The following is a 20181-nucleotide window of genomic DNA, read 5'->3' as shown; positions in this document are numbered from 1 at the left end:
CTTGCCATAAAACTAGGAATAGCCCCCTTCCACTTTTGAGTCCCGGAAGTTACCCAAGGAACATCCCTAACTTCTGGCCTACTCCTCCTTACATGGCAAATACTAGCCCCCATCTCAATCATATACCAAATTCACCCATCAATCAACACCCATATCCTCCTAACTCTCTCTACCCTATCTATCACAGTAGGCAGCTGAGGAGGTCTCAACCAAACACAATTACGCAAAATCCTAGGATATTCTTCAATCACTCACATAGGCTGAATAATAAGAACACTAGTATATAACCCAACTATCACAATTCTTTACTTCACCATAGACATCATCCTAACAACTACCATATTCCTGACCCTCAACCTAAACTCAAACACCACCACCCTCATACTATCCCACACCTGAAACAAATCAACCTGTCTAGCACCACTAAGAGCATCCACCCTCCTATCCCTAGGGGGCTTACCCCCTCTAACCGGCTTCCTACCTACATGAATTACCGTTCAAGAACTCACAATAAACAATCACTTTCTCATCCCCTCTATCATAATTATCAGAACTCTGCTTAACCTGTATTTCTCTATACGCCTAATCTATACCATCTCCCTAACACTATTTCCTACATCCAACAACACAAAAATAATATGGCAATTCGAAAACACAAAACCTACACTCCTTATTCCCCCACTCGTCATTGCCTCTACCCTTTTACTACCAACCTCCGCCCTAATTTTGGCTATCCACTAGAAATTTAGGTTAAACAAGACCAAGAGCCTTCAAAGCCCTTAGTAAGTAAAAATACTTAATTTCTGAAGTACATAAGGACTGCAAACACCTACTCTGCATCAATTGAACGCAAATCAATTCCTTTAATTAAGCTAAGCCCTCACTAGATCAACGGGACTCGAACCCACAAAAATTTAGTGAACAGCTAAATACCCTAATCAACTGGCTTTGATCCACTTCTCCCGCCGCAGGGAAAAAAGGCGGGAGAAGCCCCGGCAGAAACTTTTAAAGCTGCTCCTTTGAACTTGCAATTCAATGTGAAAATCACCTCCGGGCTGGTCAAAGGAGGACTAGACCCCTGTCTTTAGGTTTACAGCCTAATGCTTACTCAGCCACTTTACCCTTCCCTTCTCTCTATCTCTACCTATGCTCATCAACCGTTGACTCTTTTCAACAAACCATAAGGACATTGGGACTCTATACCTACTATTTGGTGCATGAGCTGGAATCATAGGTACAGCTCTAAGCCTTCTTCTTCGAGCTGAACTAGGTCAACCCGGCAATCTACTAGGTAACGACCATATTTACAACGTTATTGTAACGGCCCATGCATTCATCATAATTTTATCCTTATCATTGCCCATGGACTCACCTCCTCCATCTATTTCTGCCTAGCTAACTCAAACTATGAACGTACCCACAGCCGTATCCTACTACTGTCCCGAGGACTTCAAACCCTACTCCCATTAATAACCTTTTGATGGTTCACAGCAAACCTTACTAATCTTGCCCTACCCCCCACTATCAACCTACTAGGTGAGCTCTTTGTAATCGCAGCCTCATTTTCCTGATCCCATATGACTATTGTACTAACAGGACTCAACATACTAATTACAGCCCTCTACTCTCTCCACATGTTCATCACAATGCAGCGAGGAACACTTACACATCATATAATCAACATAAAACCCCCCTTCACACGAGAAAATACGTTCGTATTTATACACCTCGCTCCAATCATTCTTCTATCCCTCAACCCCAATATCATTCTAGGGTTTGCTCCCTGTAAATATAGTTTAATCAAAACATTAGATTGTGAACCTAACTATGGAAGCTTATCACTTCTTATTTACCGAGAAAACCTGCAAGGACTGCTAATCCATGCCTCCGTACTTAAAATTACGGCTTTCTCAACTTTTAAAGGATAACTAACAGCTATCCATTGGCCTTAGGAGCCAAAAACATTGGTGCAACTCCAAATAAAAGTAACAATCATGTGTACCCCTGTTATAACAACAACCCTCGCCTCCCTAACTCTTCCAATTTTTGCCACCCTCATCAACCCTGACAAAACACGCTCATATCCAAATTATGTAAAAACAACTGTAACATATGCTTTTATTACTAGCCTTCTTCCAACACCTTTCTACATTTTCTTCAACCAAGAAACAACCATGTGAAGTTGACATTGAATAGCAGCCCAGACATTAGATCTAACACTAAGCTTTAAACTAGATTACTTTTCCATAATATTTATTCCAATCGCACTGTTCATCACCTGATCCATTATAGAATCCTCGCTGTGGTACATAAGCTCAGATCCAAACATTAACCAACTCTTCAAATATCTCCTTATCTTCCTCGCTGCCATACTAATTCCAGTTACTGCTAACAACCTTTTCCAACTCTTCATCGGTTGGGAAGGCGTAGGAATTATGTCCTTCCTCCTAATTAGCTGATGACACGCTCGAGCGGACGCCAACACAGCAGCCATCCAAGCAGTCCTATACAACCGTATTGGCGACATTGGTCTTATCCTAGCTATGACACGATTCCTCCTGCATTACAACTCATGAGGCTTCCAACAGATATTAGCCCTAAACTCCAACTCAAACCTCCTTCCACTAATAGGCCTTCTCCTAGCAGCAACAGGAAAATCAGCCCAATCTGGCCTTCACCCCTGACTGCCCTCTGCCATAGAAGGCCCAACTCCAGTCTCAGCTCTACTTCACTCCAGCACCATAGTTGTTGCCGGAGTATTCCTACTCACCCGTTTCCACCCTTTAATAGAAAACTATACACTAATCCGAAACCTCACATTATGCCTGGGAGCCATTACTACTCTATTCACAGCCATCTGTGCCCTCGCACAAAACGATATTTAAAAAATCGTGGCCTTCTCTACCTCAAGTCAACTAGGCCTAATAATAGTCACCATTGGTATTAACCAACCATACCTAGCATTCCTACACATCTGCACCCATGCCTTCTTCAAAGCTATACTTTTTATGTGCTCCGGATCCATTATTCATAACCTGAACAACGAACAGGACATTCGAAAAATAGGAGGTCTGTTTAAAACACTGCCCCTCACCCCAACTTCCCTAGTTATTGGCAACCTAGCACTCACAGGAATGCCTTTCCTCACAGGCTTCTACTCCAAAGATCTCATTATCGAAGCCACAAATACGTCGTATACCAACGCCTGAGCCCTATTTATCACTCTCATCGCCACCTCCCTAACAAGCGCCTACAGTACTCGAACCATTCTCCTTACCCTAACAGGACAACCCCGCTTCCCAGCCCTAATAAACATCAACGAAAACAACCCCGCCCTACTAAACCCAATTAAATAGGCAGTATAACCACGGGATTCCTTATCACCAGTAATATCCCCCCTACCTCACTCCCCCAGCCAACAACACCCTTCTATCTCAAACTCTCAGCCCTAGACGCAACTGCTCTCGGTTTCCTAACAGCCCTAGACCTCGCCCTTATAACCAACAAACTAAAAGTGAAAAACCCATCACAAATACTCAAATTCTCCAACATACTAGGATACTTCCCCACCACGGTTCACCGTATGATCCCCTAGCAAAACCTACTTATAAGTCAAAACTTAGCCCTCCTCTTATTAGACTCAACATGGCTAGAAAAATCTATACCCGAAATAATCTCACAAACACATATTACCGCTTCCACAACTGTAACCACCCAGAGAGGCATAATCAAACTCTACTTCCTCTCTTTCCTCATCCCCCCTATCCTGACCCTACTTCTAATAATATAACCTATTACCCCGAGTAATCTCAATCACAATGTATACACCAACAAACAATGTTCAACCAGCAACCACCGCTAACCAACGCCCGTAATCATACAAGGCACCCGCACCAATACAGTCACCTCGAATTAACCCCGACCCCTCCCCCTCAAAAATCACCCAGTTACCCATATTATTGAAATTAACCACCACCACTTCTTCATCCAAACTTAAAACCCATAAAACCAGCCCTACCTCCATCATTAATCCTACCAAAGGACCCCCTAGAACCTCAAGCCCTGAGCCCCATGTCTCAGGATACTCTTCAATGGCCATTGCTGTAGTATAACCAAAGACAACTATTATACCCCCCAGATAAACTAAAAATATCATTAAACCCATATAAGCACCCCTCCCCAATTGAAAATAATCACACAACCAATCACACCACTAACAATTAACGCTAAACCCCCATAAATAGGAGAGGGCTTAGGAGAAAAACCTACAAACCCCATAACCAATAATACACTTAATGTCAATAAAACGTATGTCATTGCTTCCATATGGACTCCAACCATAACCAATGATACGAAAAACCATCGTTGTACCTCAACCACAAAAGCACCCATGATTCCACTACGCAAATCCAACCCAATCCTAAACATCATCAACCACTCCCCCCACCCCACTCCCCACTTCCGGGGCTTCTCCGGCCCCGCCCATACCCAGGCCACAGTGACCTGGGCCCTGTGGGTCCCGGCTTCCGAGGGCGGGCTTGCCCTGGGCTCCTCCGGCCTTCCTGAAGGGGTGGAGCCTGTGGGCCTTTATAAGGGCCGCTGGCCGGCTGGGCCGGCCTCCTGGCCGGACCTGCTCGCCGTGCACAGGCCGACTGAGGGGCACTGGAGCCCGCCGGCCTCTCTCTGCCCGTGTCTGTCCGCGAAATTCCGGCCAGGTCTCCCCGCGATGGCTCTCCCGACACCCGGCGACGGCGCCCTCCCGGCGGGAGCCCGAGGACGAGGACGGCGAAGGAGACTCGTTTGGACCCCGAGCCAGAGGGAGGCCCTGCGAGCCTGCTTTGAGCGGAACCCGTACCCGGGCATCGCCACCAGGGAAGAGCTGGCCCAGGCCATCGGCATTCCGGAGCCCAGGGTCCAGATTTGGTTTCAGAACGAGAGATCGCGCCAGCTGAGGCAGCACCGGCGGGAATCTCGGCCCTGGCCCGGGAAACGCGGCCCGCAAGAAGGCAGGCGAAAGCGGACCGCCGTCACCCGGTCCCAGACCGCCCTGCTCCTGCGAGCCTTCCAGCAGGATCGCTTTCCAGGCATCGCCACCCGGGAAGAACTGGCCAGAGAGACGGGCCTCCCGGAGTCCCGGATTCAGATTTGGTTTCAGAACCGGAGGGCCAGGCACCCAGGCCAGGGTGGCGGGGCACCGGCGCACGCAGGCGGCCCGGGCGACGCGGCCCCCGGCGGGTGTCCCCCCGCTCCCTCGCCGGTCGCCTTCACCCACACCGGGGCGTGGGCAACGGGGCTTCCCGCCCCCCACGTGCCCTGCGCGCCCTGGACTCTCCCACCGGGGGCTTTCGTGGGCCAGGGAGCAGGGGCCGTCGCCCCGCTGCAGCCCAGCCAGGCTGCGCAGGCAGCAGGGATCTCCCATCCCGCCCCGGCAGGCGGGGATTGGGATTTTTCCTACGCTGCCCTGGCGACTCCGGAAGGGGCGCTCTCCCACCCTCAGACTCCCCGGGGGTGGCCTCCGCGCCCGAGCCAATGGCGGGGGGATCGGGACCCGCAGCACCACAGCCTGCCGGGCCCTTGCTCGGTGGGACAGCCTGGGCCCGCTGGAGCTGAGCCGCAGGGCCAGGGTGTGCTGGCGCCGCCCACGTCCCAGGGGAGTCCGTGGTGGGGCTGGGGCCAGGGGCCCCAGGTCGCCGGGGCGGCGTGGGAGCCCCAAGTCGGGGCAGCTCCACCTCCGGGGCCCGCGCCCCCGGAGGCCTCCGCGGGGCAGGAGCAGATGCAAGCCATCCGGGCGCCCTCCCCGCCGCTCCAGGAGCCTGGGCGCTCGTCTGCACTCCCCTGCAGCCTGCTGGATGAGCTCCTGGAGACCCCCGAGTTTCTGCAGCAGGGGCAACCTTTGCTAGAAACGGAGGCCCCGACGGAGCTGCAGGACGTGGGAGAGCCCGCTTTGCTGGAACCGCTACTCCTCAGCGACGAGGAGTACCGGGCTCTGCTGGAGGAGCTTTAGGACGCGGGGTTGGGGACGGGATCGGGGGCGGGGCGGTGGCCTCCCTTTCGCGGTGAGCACCTGGCTCGGTGTGGAGAGGCCTGTTTTCCCTCCGGGCTGACCAGCCTGGCGTTCCTGCCTTCCCGGTCTGGGCGCGGCGGCGGCGGCCGGAGACTCCACACCGAGGAGAACTGAGCATCCATCCCGGGGATTCCAGAGCCGGCCCAGGTTCCCGGAGGGGGACCGTCTACTGCGCATGCGCGGCCGTGCGGGCAGCGGCCAAGGCTCTGGGAGCAGCCCCGGCAGAGCTCTCACGCTTTTCCACCACCCGACCCCCGCTTGATCCCCCACCCCACTGCCCAACACAGCGCGCGCGCGCGCGCCCGCGCACACGCACACACACCCCAAGACACCCACACAACCACACACCCACACACCCAAACACACCACCCCCACCCCCACCCCCACCCCCACCCCCACCCCCACCCCCACCACCACCGAAAGCACCACCACCGTGTTCTGCACTGGGCTGCCCTTGCCATAAAACTAGGAATAGCCCCCTTCCACTTTTGAGTCCCGGAAGTTACCCAAGGAACATCCCTAACTTCTGGCCTACTCCTCCTTACATGGCAAATACTAGCCCCCATCTCAATCATATACCAAATTCACCCATCAATCAACACCCATATCCTCCTAACTCTCTCTACCCTATCTATCACAGTAGGCAGCTGAGGAGGTCTCAACCAAACACAATTACGCAAAATCCTAGGATATTCTTCAATCACTCACATAGGCTGAATAATAAGAACACTAGTATATAACCCAACTATCACAATTCTTTACTTCACCATAGACATCATCCTAACAACTACCATATTCCTGACCCTCAACCTAAACTCAAACACCACCACCCTCATACTATCCCACACCTGAAACAAATCAACCTGTCTAGCACCACTAAGAGCATCCACCCTCCTATCCCTAGGGGGCTTACCCCCTCTAACCGGCTTCCTACCTACATGAATTACCGTTCAAGAACTCACAATAAACAATCACTTTCTCATCCCCTCTATCATAATTATCAGAACTCTGCTTAACCTGTATTTCTCTATACGCCTAATCTATACCATCTCCCTAACACTATTTCCTACATCCAACAACACAAAAATAATATGGCAATTCGAAAACACAAAACCTACACTCCTTATTCCCCCACTCGTCATTGCCTCTACCCTTTTACTACCAACCTCCGCCCTAATTTTGGCTATCCACTAGAAATTTAGGTTAAACAAGACCAAGAGCCTTCAAAGCCCTTAGTAAGTAAAAATACTTAATTTCTGAAGTACATAAGGACTGCAAACACCTACTCTGCATCAATTGAACGCAAATCAATTCCTTTAATTAAGCTAAGCCCTCACTAGATCAACGGGACTCGAACCCACAAAAATTTAGTGAACAGCTAAATACCCTAATCAACTGGCTTTGATCCACTTCTCCCGCCGCAGGGAAAAAAGGCGGGAGAAGCCCCGGCAGAAACTTTTAAAGCTGCTCCTTTGAACTTGCAATTCAATGTGAAAATCACCTCCGGGCTGGTCAAAGGAGGACTAGACCCCTGTCTTTAGGTTTACAGCCTAATGCTTACTCAGCCACTTTACCCTTCCCTTCTCTCTATCTCTACCTATGCTCATCAACCGTTGACTCTTTTCAACAAACCATAAGGACATTGGGACTCTATACCTACTATTTGGTGCATGAGCTGGAATCATAGGTACAGCTCTAAGCCTTCTTCTTCGAGCTGAACTAGGTCAACCCGGCAATCTACTAGGTAACGACCATATTTACAACGTTATTGTAACGGCCCATGCATTCATCATAATTTTATCCTTATCATTGCCCATGGACTCACCTCCTCCATCTATTTCTGCCTAGCTAACTCAAACTATGAACGTACCCACAGCCGTATCCTACTACTGTCCCGAGGACTTCAAACCCTACTCCCATTAATAACCTTTTGATGGTTCACAGCAAACCTTACTAATCTTGCCCTACCCCCCACTATCAACCTACTAGGTGAGCTCTTTGTAATCGCAGCCTCATTTTCCTGATCCCATATGACTATTGTACTAACAGGACTCAACATACTAATTACAGCCCTCTACTCTCTCCACATGTTCATCACAATGCAGCGAGGAACACTTACACATCATATAATCAACATAAAACCCCCCTTCACACGAGAAAATACGTTCGTATTTATACACCTCGCTCCAATCATTCTTCTATCCCTCAACCCCAATATCATTCTAGGGTTTGCTCCCTGTAAATATAGTTTAATCAAAACATTAGATTGTGAACCTAACTATGGAAGCTTATCACTTCTTATTTACCGAGAAAACCTGCAAGGACTGCTAATCCATGCCTCCGTACTTAAAATTACGGCTTTCTCAACTTTTAAAGGATAACTAACAGCTATCCATTGGCCTTAGGAGCCAAAAACATTGGTGCAACTCCAAATAAAAGTAACAATCATGTGTACCCCTGTTATAACAACAACCCTCGCCTCCCTAACTCTTCCAATTTTTGCCACCCTCATCAACCCTGACAAAACACGCTCATATCCAAATTATGTAAAAACAACTGTAACATATGCTTTTATTACTAGCCTTCTTCCAACACCTTTCTACATTTTCTTCAACCAAGAAACAACCATGTGAAGTTGACATTGAATAGCAGCCCAGACATTAGATCTAACACTAAGCTTTAAACTAGATTACTTTTCCATAATATTTATTCCAATCGCACTGTTCATCACCTGATCCATTATAGAATCCTCGCTGTGGTACATAAGCTCAGATCCAAACATTAACCAACTCTTCAAATATCTCCTTATCTTCCTCGCTGCCATACTAATTCCAGTTACTGCTAACAACCTTTTCCAACTCTTCATCGGTTGGGAAGGCGTAGGAATTATGTCCTTCCTCCTAATTAGCTGATGACACGCTCGAGCGGACGCCAACACAGCAGCCATCCAAGCAGTCCTATACAACCGTATTGGCGACATTGGTCTTATCCTAGCTATGACACGATTCCTCCTGCATTACAACTCATGAGGCTTCCAACAGATATTAGCCCTAAACTCCAACTCAAACCTCCTTCCACTAATAGGCCTTCTCCTAGCAGCAACAGGAAAATCAGCCCAATCTGGCCTTCACCCCTGACTGCCCTCTGCCATAGAAGGCCCAACTCCAGTCTCAGCTCTACTTCACTCCAGCACCATAGTTGTTGCCGGAGTATTCCTACTCACCCGTTTCCACCCTTTAATAGAAAACTATACACTAATCCGAAACCTCACATTATGCCTGGGAGCCATTACTACTCTATTCACAGCCATCTGTGCCCTCGCACAAAACGATATTTAAAAAATCGTGGCCTTCTCTACCTCAAGTCAACTAGGCCTAATAATAGTCACCATTGGTATTAACCAACCATACCTAGCATTCCTACACATCTGCACCCATGCCTTCTTCAAAGCTATACTTTTTATGTGCTCCGGATCCATTATTCATAACCTGAACAACGAACAGGACATTCGAAAAATAGGAGGTCTGTTTAAAACACTGCCCCTCACCCCAACTTCCCTAGTTATTGGCAACCTAGCACTCACAGGAATGCCTTTCCTCACAGGCTTCTACTCCAAAGATCTCATTATCGAAGCCACAAATACGTCGTATACCAACGCCTGAGCCCTATTTATCACTCTCATCGCCACCTCCCTAACAAGCGCCTACAGTACTCGAACCATTCTCCTTACCCTAACAGGACAACCCCGCTTCCCAGCCCTAATAAACATCAACGAAAACAACCCCGCCCTACTAAACCCAATTAAATAGGCAGTATAACCACGGGATTCCTTATCACCAGTAATATCCCCCCTACCTCACTCCCCCAGCCAACAACACCCTTCTATCTCAAACTCTCAGCCCTAGACGCAACTGCTCTCGGTTTCCTAACAGCCCTAGACCTCGCCCTTATAACCAACAAACTAAAAGTGAAAAACCCATCACAAATACTCAAATTCTCCAACATACTAGGATACTTCCCCACCACGGTTCACCGTATGATCCCCTAGCAAAACCTACTTATAAGTCAAAACTTAGCCCTCCTCTTATTAGACTCAACATGGCTAGAAAAATCTATACCCGAAATAATCTCACAAACACATATTACCGCTTCCACAACTGTAACCACCCAGAGAGGCATAATCAAACTCTACTTCCTCTCTTTCCTCATCCCCCCTATCCTGACCCTACTTCTAATAATATAACCTATTACCCCGAGTAATCTCAATCACAATGTATACACCAACAAACAATGTTCAACCAGCAACCACCGCTAACCAACGCCCGTAATCATACAAGGCACCCGCACCAATACAGTCACCTCGAATTAACCCCGACCCCTCCCCCTCAAAAATCACCCAGTTACCCATATTATTGAAATTAACCACCACCACTTCTTCATCCAAACTTAAAACCCATAAAACCAGCCCTACCTCCATCATTAATCCTACCAAAGGACCCCCTAGAACCTCAAGCCCTGAGCCCCATGTCTCAGGATACTCTTCAATGGCCATTGCTGTAGTATAACCAAAGACAACTATTATACCCCCCAGATAAACTAAAAATATCATTAAACCCATATAAGCACCCCTCCCCAATTGAAAATAATCACACAACCAATCACACCACTAACAATTAACGCTAAACCCCCATAAATAGGAGAGGGCTTAGGAGAAAAACCTACAAACCCCATAACCAATAATACACTTAATGTCAATAAAACGTATGTCATTGCTTCCATATGGACTCCAACCATAACCAATGATACGAAAAACCATCGTTGTACCTCAACCACAAAAGCACCCATGATTCCACTACGCAAATCCAACCCAATCCTAAACATCATCAACCACTCCCCCCACCCCACTCCCCACTTCCGGGGCTTCTCCGGCCCCGCCCATACCCAGGCCACAGTGACCTGGGCCCTGTGGGTCCCGGCTTCCGAGGGCGGGCTTGCCCTGGGCTCCTCCGGCCTTCCTGAAGGGGTGGAGCCTGTGGGCCTTTATAAGGGCCGCTGGCCGGCTGGGCCGGCCTCCTGGCCGGACCTGCTCGCCGTGCACGGGCCGACTGAGGGGCACTGGAGCCCGCCGGCCTCTCTCTGCCCGTGTCTGTCCGCGAAATTCCGGCCAGGTCTCCCCGCGATGGCTCTCCCGACACCCGGCGACGGCGCCCTCCCGGCGGGAGCCCGAGGACGAGGACGGCGAAGGAGACTCGTTTGGACCCCGAGCCAGAGGGAGGCCCTGCGAGCCTGCTTTGAGCGGAACCCGTACCCGGGCATCGCCACCAGGGAAGAGCTGGCCCAGGCCATCGGCATTCCGGAGCCCAGGGTCCAGATTTGGTTTCAGAACGAGAGATCGCGCCAGCTGAGGCAGCACCGGCGGGAATCTCGGCCCTGGCCCGGGAAACGCGGCCCGCAAGAAGGCAGGCGAAAGCGGACCGCCGTCACCCGGTCCCAGACCGCCCTGCTCCTGCGAGCCTTCCAGCAGGATCGCTTTCCAGGCATCGCCACCCGGGAAGAACTGGCCAGAGAGACGGGCCTCCCGGAGTCCCGGATTCAGATTTGGTTTCAGAACCGGAGGGCCAGGCACCCAGGCCAGGGTGGCGGGGCACCGGCGCACGCAGGCGGCCCGGGCGACGCGGCCCCCGGCGGGTGTCCCCCCGCTCCCTCGCCGGTCGCCTTCACCCACACCGGGGCGTGGGCAACGGGGCTTCCCGCCCCCCACGTGCCCTGCGCGCCCTGGACTCTCCCACCGGGGGCTTTCGTGGGCCAGGGAGCAGGGGCCGTCGCCCCGCTGCAGCCCAGCCAGGCTGCGCAGGCAGCAGGGATCTCCCATCCCGCCCCGGCAGGCGGGGATTGGGATTTTTCCTACGCTGCCCTGGCGACTCCGGAAGGGGCGCTCTCCCACCCTCAGACTCCCCGGGGGTGGCCTCCGCGCCCGAGCCAATGGCGGGGGGATCGGGACCCGCAGCACCACAGCCTGCCGGGCCCTTGCTCGGTGGGACAGCCTGGGCCCGCTGGAGCTGAGCCGCAGGGCCAGGGTGTGCTGGCGCCGCCCACGTCCCAGGGGAGTCCGTGGTGGGGCTGGGGCCAGGGGCCCCAGGTCGCCGGGGCGGCGTGGGAGCCCCAAGTCGGGGCAGCTCCACCTCCGGGGCCCGCGCCCCCGGAGGCCTCCGCGGGGCAGGAGCAGATGCAAGCCATCCGGGCGCCCTCCCCGCCGCTCCAGGAGCCTGGGCGCTCGTCTGCACTCCCCTGCAGCCTGCTGGATGAGCTCCTGGAGACCCCCGAGTTTCTGCAGCAGGGGCAACCTTTGCTAGAAACGGAGGCCCCGACGGAGCTGCAGGACGTGGGAGAGCCCGCTTTGCTGGAACCGCTACTCCTCAGCGACGAGGAGTACCGGGCTCTGCTGGAGGAGCTTTAGGACGCGGGGTTGGGGACGGGATCGGGGGCGGGGCGGTGGCCTCCCTTTCGCGGTGAGCACCTGGCTCGGTGTGGAGAGGCCTGTTTTCCCTCCGGGCTGACCAGCCTGGCGTTCCTGCCTTCCCGGTCTGGGCGCGGCGGCGGCGGCCGGAGACTCCACACCGAGGAGAACTGAGCATCCATCCCGGGGATTCCAGAGCCGGCCCAGGTTCCCGGAGGGGGACCGTCTACTGCGCATGCGCGGCCGTGCGGGCAGCGGCCAAGGCTCTGGGAGCAGCCCCGGCAGAGCTCTCACGCTTTTCCACCACCCGACCCCCGCTTGATCCCCCACCCCACTGCCCAACACAGCGCGCGCGCGCGCGCCCGCGCACACGCACACACACCCCAAGACACCCACACAACCACACACCCACACACCCAAACACACCACCCCCACCCCCACCCCCACCCCCACCCCCACCCCCACCCCCACCACCACCGAAAGCACCACCACCGTGTTCTGCACTGGGCTGCCCTTGCCATAAAACTAGGAATAGCCCCCTTCCACTTTTGAGTCCCGGAAGTTACCCAAGGAACATCCCTAACTTCTGGCCTACTCCTCCTTACATGGCAAATACTAGCCCCCATCTCAATCATATACCAAATTCACCCATCAATCAACACCCATATCCTCCTAACTCTCTCTACCCTATCTATCACAGTAGGCAGCTGAGGAGGTCTCAACCAAACACAATTACGCAAAATCCTAGGATATTCTTCAATCACTCACATAGGCTGAATAATAAGAACACTAGTATATAACCCAACTATCACAATTCTTTACTTCACCATAGACATCATCCTAACAACTACCATATTCCTGACCCTCAACCTAAACTCAAACACCACCACCCTCATACTATCCCACACCTGAAACAAATCAACCTGTCTAGCACCACTAAGAGCATCCACCCTCCTATCCCTAGGGGGCTTACCCCCTCTAACCGGCTTCCTACCTACATGAATTACCGTTCAAGAACTCACAATAAACAATCACTTTCTCATCCCCTCTATCATAATTATCAGAACTCTGCTTAACCTGTATTTCTCTATACGCCTAATCTATACCATCTCCCTAACACTATTTCCTACATCCAACAACACAAAAATAATATGGCAATTCGAAAACACAAAACCTACACTCCTTATTCCCCCACTCGTCATTGCCTCTACCCTTTTACTACCAACCTCCGCCCTAATTTTGGCTATCCACTAGAAATTTAGGTTAAACAAGACCAAGAGCCTTCAAAGCCCTTAGTAAGTAAAAATACTTAATTTCTGAAGTACATAAGGACTGCAAACACCTACTCTGCATCAATTGAACGCAAATCAATTCCTTTAATTAAGCTAAGCCCTCACTAGATCAACGGGACTCGAACCCACAAAAATTTAGTGAACAGCTAAATACCCTAATCAACTGGCTTTGATCCACTTCTCCCGCCGCAGGGAAAAAAGGCGGGAGAAGCCCCGGCAGAAACTTTTAAAGCTGCTCCTTTGAACTTGCAATTCAATGTGAAAATCACCTCCGGGCTGGTCAAAGGAGGACTAGACCCCTGTCTTTAGGTTTACAGCCTAATGCTTACTCAGCCACTTTACCCTTCCCTTCTCTCTATCTCTACCTATGCTCATCAACCGTTGACTCTTTTCAACAAACCATAAGGACATTGGGACTCTATACCTACTATTTGGTGCATGAGCTGGAATCATAGGTACAGCTCTAAGCCTTCTTCTTCGAGCTGAACTAGGTCAACCCGGCAATCTACTAGGTAACGACCATATTTACAACGTTATTGTAACGGCCCATGCATTCATCATAATTTTATCCTTATCATTGCCCATGGACTCACCTCCTCCATCTATTTCTGCCTAGCTAACTCAAACTATGAACGTACCCACAGCCGTATCCTACTACTGTCCCGAGGACTTCAAACCCTACTCCCATTAATAACCTTTTGATGGTTCACAGCAAACCTTACTAATCTTGCCCTACCCCCCACTATCAACCTACTAGGTGAGCTCTTTGTAATCGCAGCCTCATTTTCCTGATCCCATATGACTATTGTACTAACAGGACTCAACATACTAATTACAGCCCTCTACTCTCTCCACATGTTCATCACAATGCAGCGAGGAACACTTACACATCATATAATCAACATAAAACCCCCCTTCACACGAGAAAATACGTTCGTATTTATACACCTCGCTCCAATCATTCTTCTATCCCTCAACCCCAATATCATTCTAGGGTTTGCTCCCTGTAAATATAGTTTAATCAAAACATTAGATTGTGAACCTAACTATGGAAGCTTATCACTTCTTATTTACCGAGAAAACCTGCAAGGACTGCTAATCCATGCCTCCGTACTTAAAATTACGGCTTTCTCAACTTTTAAAGGATAACTAACAGCTATCCATTGGCCTTAGGAGCCAAAAACATTGGTGCAACTCCAAATAAAAGTAACAATCATGTGTACCCCTGTTATAACAACAACCCTCGCCTCCCTAACTCTTCCAATTTTTGCCACCCTCATCAACCCTGACAAAACACGCTCATATCCAAATTATGTAAAAACAACTGTAACATATGCTTTTATTACTAGCCTTCTTCCAACACCTTTCTACATTTTCTTCAACCAAGAAACAACCATGTGAAGTTGACATTGAATAGCAGCCCAGACATTAGATCTAACACTAAGCTTTAAACTAGATTACTTTTCCATAATATTTATTCCAATCGCACTGTTCATCACCTGATCCATTATAGAATCCTCGCTGTGGTACATAAGCTCAGATCCAAACATTAACCAACTCTTCAAATATCTCCTTATCTTCCTCGCTGCCATACTAATTCCAGTTACTGCTAACAACCTTTTCCAACTCTTCATCGGTTGGGAAGGCGTAGGAATTATGTCCTTCCTCCTAATTAGCTGATGACACGCTCGAGCGGACGCCAACACAGCAGCCATCCAAGCAGTCCTATACAACCGTATTGGCGACATTGGTCTTATCCTAGCTATGACACGATTCCTCCTGCATTACAACTCATGAGGCTTCCAACAGATATTAGCCCTAAACTCCAACTCAAACCTCCTTCCACTAATAGGCCTTCTCCTAGCAGCAACAGGAAAATCAGCCCAATCTGGCCTTCACCCCTGACTGCCCTCTGCCATAGAAGGCCCAACTCCAGTCTCAGCTCTACTTCACTCCAGCACCATAGTTGTTGCCGGAGTATTCCTACTCACCCGTTTCCACCCTTTAATAGAAAACTATACACTAATCCGAAACCTCACATTATGCCTGGGAGCCATTACTACTCTATTCACAGCCATCTGTGCCCTCGCACAAAACGATATTTAAAAAATCGTGGCCTTCTCTACCTCAAGTCAACTAGGCCTAATAATAGTCACCATTGGTATTAACCAACCATACCTAGCATTCCTACACATCTGCACCCATGCCTTCTTCAAAGCTATACTTTTTATGTGCTCCGGATCCATTATTCATAACCTGAACAACGAACAGGACATTCGAAAAATAGGAGGTCTGTTTAAAACACTGCCCCTCACCCCAACTTCCCTAGTTATTGGCAACCTAGCACTCACAGGAATGCCTTTCCTCACAGGCTTCTACTCCAAAGATCTCATTATCGAAGCCACAAATACGTCGTATACCAACGCCTGAGCCCTATTTATCACTCTCATCGCCACCTCCCTAACAAGCGCCTACAGTACTCGAACCATTCTCCTTACCCTAACAGGACAACCCCGCTTCCCAGCCCTAATAAACATCAACGAAAACAACCCCGCCCTACTAAACCCAATTAAATAGGCAGTATAACCACGGGATTCCTTATCACCAGTAATATCCCCCCTACCTCACTCCCCCAGCCAACAACACCCTTCTATCTCAAACTCTCAGCCCTAGACGCAACTGCTCTCGGTTTCCTAACAGCCCTAGACCTCGCCCTTATAACCAACAAACTAAAAGTGAAAAACCCATCACAAATACTCAAATTCTCCAACATACTAGGATACTTCCCCACCACGGTTCACCGTATGATCCCCTAGCAAAACCTACTTATAAGTCAAAACTTAGCCCTCCTCTTATTAGACTCAACATGGCTAGAAAAATCTATACCCGAAATAATCTCACAAACACATATTACCGCTTCCACAACTGTAACCACCCAGAGAGGCATAATCAAACTCTACTTCCTCTCTTTCCTCATCCCCCCTATCCTGACCCTACTTCTAATAATATAACCTATTACCCCGAGTAATCTCAATCACAATGTATACACCAACAAACAATGTTCAACCAGCAACCACCGCTAACCAACGCCCGTAATCATACAAGGCACCCGCACCAATACAGTCACCTCGAATTAACCCCGACCCCTCCCCCTCAAAAATCACCCAGTTACCCATATTATTGAAATTAACCACCACCACTTCTTCATCCAAACTTAAAACCCATAAAACCAGCCCTACCTCCATCATTAATCCTACCAAAGGACCCCCTAGAACCTCAAGCCCTGAGCCCCATGTCTCAGGATACTCTTCAATGGCCATTGCTGTAGTATAACCAAAGACAACTATTATACCCCCCAGATAAACTAAAAATATCATTAAACCCATATAAGCACCCCTCCCCAATTGAAAATAATCACACAACCAATCACACCACTAACAATTAACGCTAAACCCCCATAAATAGGAGAGGGCTTAGGAGAAAAACCTACAAACCCCATAACCAATAATACACTTAATGTCAATAAAACGTATGTCATTGCTTCCATATGGACTCCAACCATAACCAATGATACGAAAAACCATCGTTGTACCTCAACCACAAAAGCACCCATGATTCCACTACGCAAATCCAACCCAATCCTAAACATCATCAACCACTCCCCCCACCCCACTCCCCACTTCCGGGGCTTCTCCGGCCCCGCCCATACCCAGGCCACAGTGACCTGGGCCCTGTGGGTCCCGGCTTCCGAGGGCGGGCTTGCCCTGGGCTCCTCCGGCCTTCCTGAAGGGGTGGAGCCTGTGGGCCTTTATAAGGGCCGCTGGCCGGCTGGGCCGGCCTCCTGGCCGGACCTGCTCGCCGTGCACAGGCCGACTGAGGGGCACTGGAGCCCGCCGGCCTCTCTCTGCCCGTGTCTGTCCGCGAAATTCCGGCCAGGTCTCCCCGCGATGGCTCTCCCGACACCCGGCGACGGCGCCCTCCCGGCGGGAGCCCGAGGACGAGGACGGCGAAGGAGACTCGTTTGGACCCCGAGCCAGAGGGAGGCCCTGCGAGCCTGCTTTGAGCGGAACCCGTACCCGGGCATCGCCACCAGGGAAGAGCTGGCCCAGGCCATCGGCATTCCGGAGCCCAGGGTCCAGATTTGGTTTCAGAACGAGAGATCGCGCCAGCTGAGGCAGCACCGGCGGGAATCTCGGCCCTGGCCCGGGAAACGCGGCCCGCAAGAAGGCAGGCGAAAGCGGACCGCCGTCACCCGGTCCCAGACCGCCCTGCTCCTGCGAGCCTTCCAGCAGGATCGCTTTCCAGGCATCGCCACCCGGGAAGAACTGGCCAGAGAGACGGGCCTCCCGGAGTCCCGGATTCAGATTTGGTTTCAGAACCGGAGGGCCAGGCACCCAGGCCAGGGTGGCGGGGCACCGGCGCACGCAGGCGGCCCGGGCGACGCGGCCCCCGGCGGGTGTCCCCCCGCTCCCTCGCCGGTCGCCTTCACCCACACCGGGGCGTGGGCAACGGGGCTTCCCGCCCCCCACGTGCCCTGCGCGCCCTGGACTCTCCCACCGGGGGCTTTCGTGGGCCAGGGAGCAGGGGCCGTCGCCCCGCTGCAGCCCAGCCAGGCTGCGCAGGCAGCAGGGATCTCCCATCCCGCCCCGGCAGGCGGGGATTGGGATTTTTCCTACGCTGCCCTGGCGACTCCGGAAGGGGCGCTCTCCCACCCTCAGACTCCCCGGGGGTGGCCTCCGCGCCCGAGCCAATGGCGGGGGGATCGGGACCCGCAGCACCACAGCCTGCCGGGCCCTTGCTCGGTGGGACAGCCTGGGCCCGCTGGAGCTGAGCCGCAGGGCCAGGGTGTGCTGGCGCCGCCCACGTCCCAGGGGAGTCCGTGGTGGGGCTGGGGCCAGGGGCCCCAGGTCGCCGGGGCGGCGTGGGAGCCCCAAGTCGGGGCAGCTCCACCTCCGGGGCCCGCGCCCCCGGAGGCCTCCGCGGGGCAGGAGCAGATGCAAGCCATCCGGGCGCCCTCCCCGCCGCTCCAGGAGCCTGGGCGCTCGTCTGCACTCCCCTGCAGCCTGCTGGATGAGCTCCTGGAGACCCCCGAGTTTCTGCAGCAGGGGCAACCTTTGCTAGAAACGGAGGCCCCGACGGAGCTGCAGGACGTGGGAGAGCCCGCTTTGCTGGAACCGCTACTCCTCAGCGACGAGGAGTACCGGGCTCTGCTGGAGGAGCTTTAGGACGCGGGGTTGGGGACGGGATCGGGGGCGGGGCGGTGGCCTCCCTTTCGCGGTGAGCACCTGGCTCGGTGTGGAGAGGCCTGTTTTCCCTCCGGGCTGACCAGCCTGGCGTTCCTGCCTTCCCGGTCTGGGCGCGGCGGCGGCGGCCGGAGACTCCACACCGAGGAGAACTGAGCATCCATCCCGGGGATTCCAGAGCCGGCCCAGGTTCCCGGAGGGGGACCGTCTACTGCGCATGCGCGGCCGTGCGGGCAGCGGCCAAGGCTCTGGGAGCAGCCCCGGCAGAGCTCTCACGCTTTTCCACCACCCGACCCCCGCTTGATCCCCCACCCCACTGCCCAACACAGCGCGCGCGCGCGCGCCCGCGCACACGCACACACACCCCAAGACACCCACACAACCACACACCCACACACCCAAACACACCACCCCCACCCCCACCCCCACCCCCACCCCCACCCCCACCCCCACCACCACCGAAAGCACCACCACCGTGTTCTGCACTGGGCTGCCCTTGCCATAAAACTAGGAATAGCCCCCTTCCACTTTTGAGTCCCGGAAGTTACCCAAGGAACATCCCTAACTTCTGGCCTACTCCTCCTTACATGGCAAATACTAGCCCCCATCTCAATCATATACCAAATTCACCCATCAATCAACACCCATATCCTCCTAACTCTCTCTACCCTATCTATCACAGTAGGCAGCTGAGGAGGTCTCAACCAAACACAATTACGCAAAATCCTAGGATATTCTTCAATCACTCACATAGGCTGAATAATAAGAACACTAGTATATAACCCAACTATCACAATTCTTTACTTCACCATAGACATCATCCTAACAACTACCATATTCCTGACCCTCAACCTAAACTCAAACACCACCACCCTCATACTATCCCACACCTGAAACAAATCAACCTGTCTAGCACCACTAAGAGCATCCACCCTCCTATCCCTAGGGGGCTTACCCCCTCTAACCGGCTTCCTACCTACATGAATTACCGTTCAAGAACTCACAATAAACAATCACTTTCTCATCCCCTCTATCATAATTATCAGAACTCTGCTTAACCTGTATTTCTCTATACGCCTAATCTATACCATCTCCCTAACACTATTTCCTACATCCAACAACACA

Source organism: Macaca mulatta, chromosome 6, assembly GCF_049350105.2.
Source record: "Macaca mulatta isolate MMU2019108-1 chromosome 6, T2T-MMU8v2.0, whole genome shotgun sequence".
Classification (NCBI taxonomy): Eukaryota; Metazoa; Chordata; class Mammalia; order Primates; family Cercopithecidae; genus Macaca; species Macaca mulatta.
The sequence above is the reverse complement of the archived record's forward strand: the minus strand, read 5'-3'. Positions refer to the sequence as shown.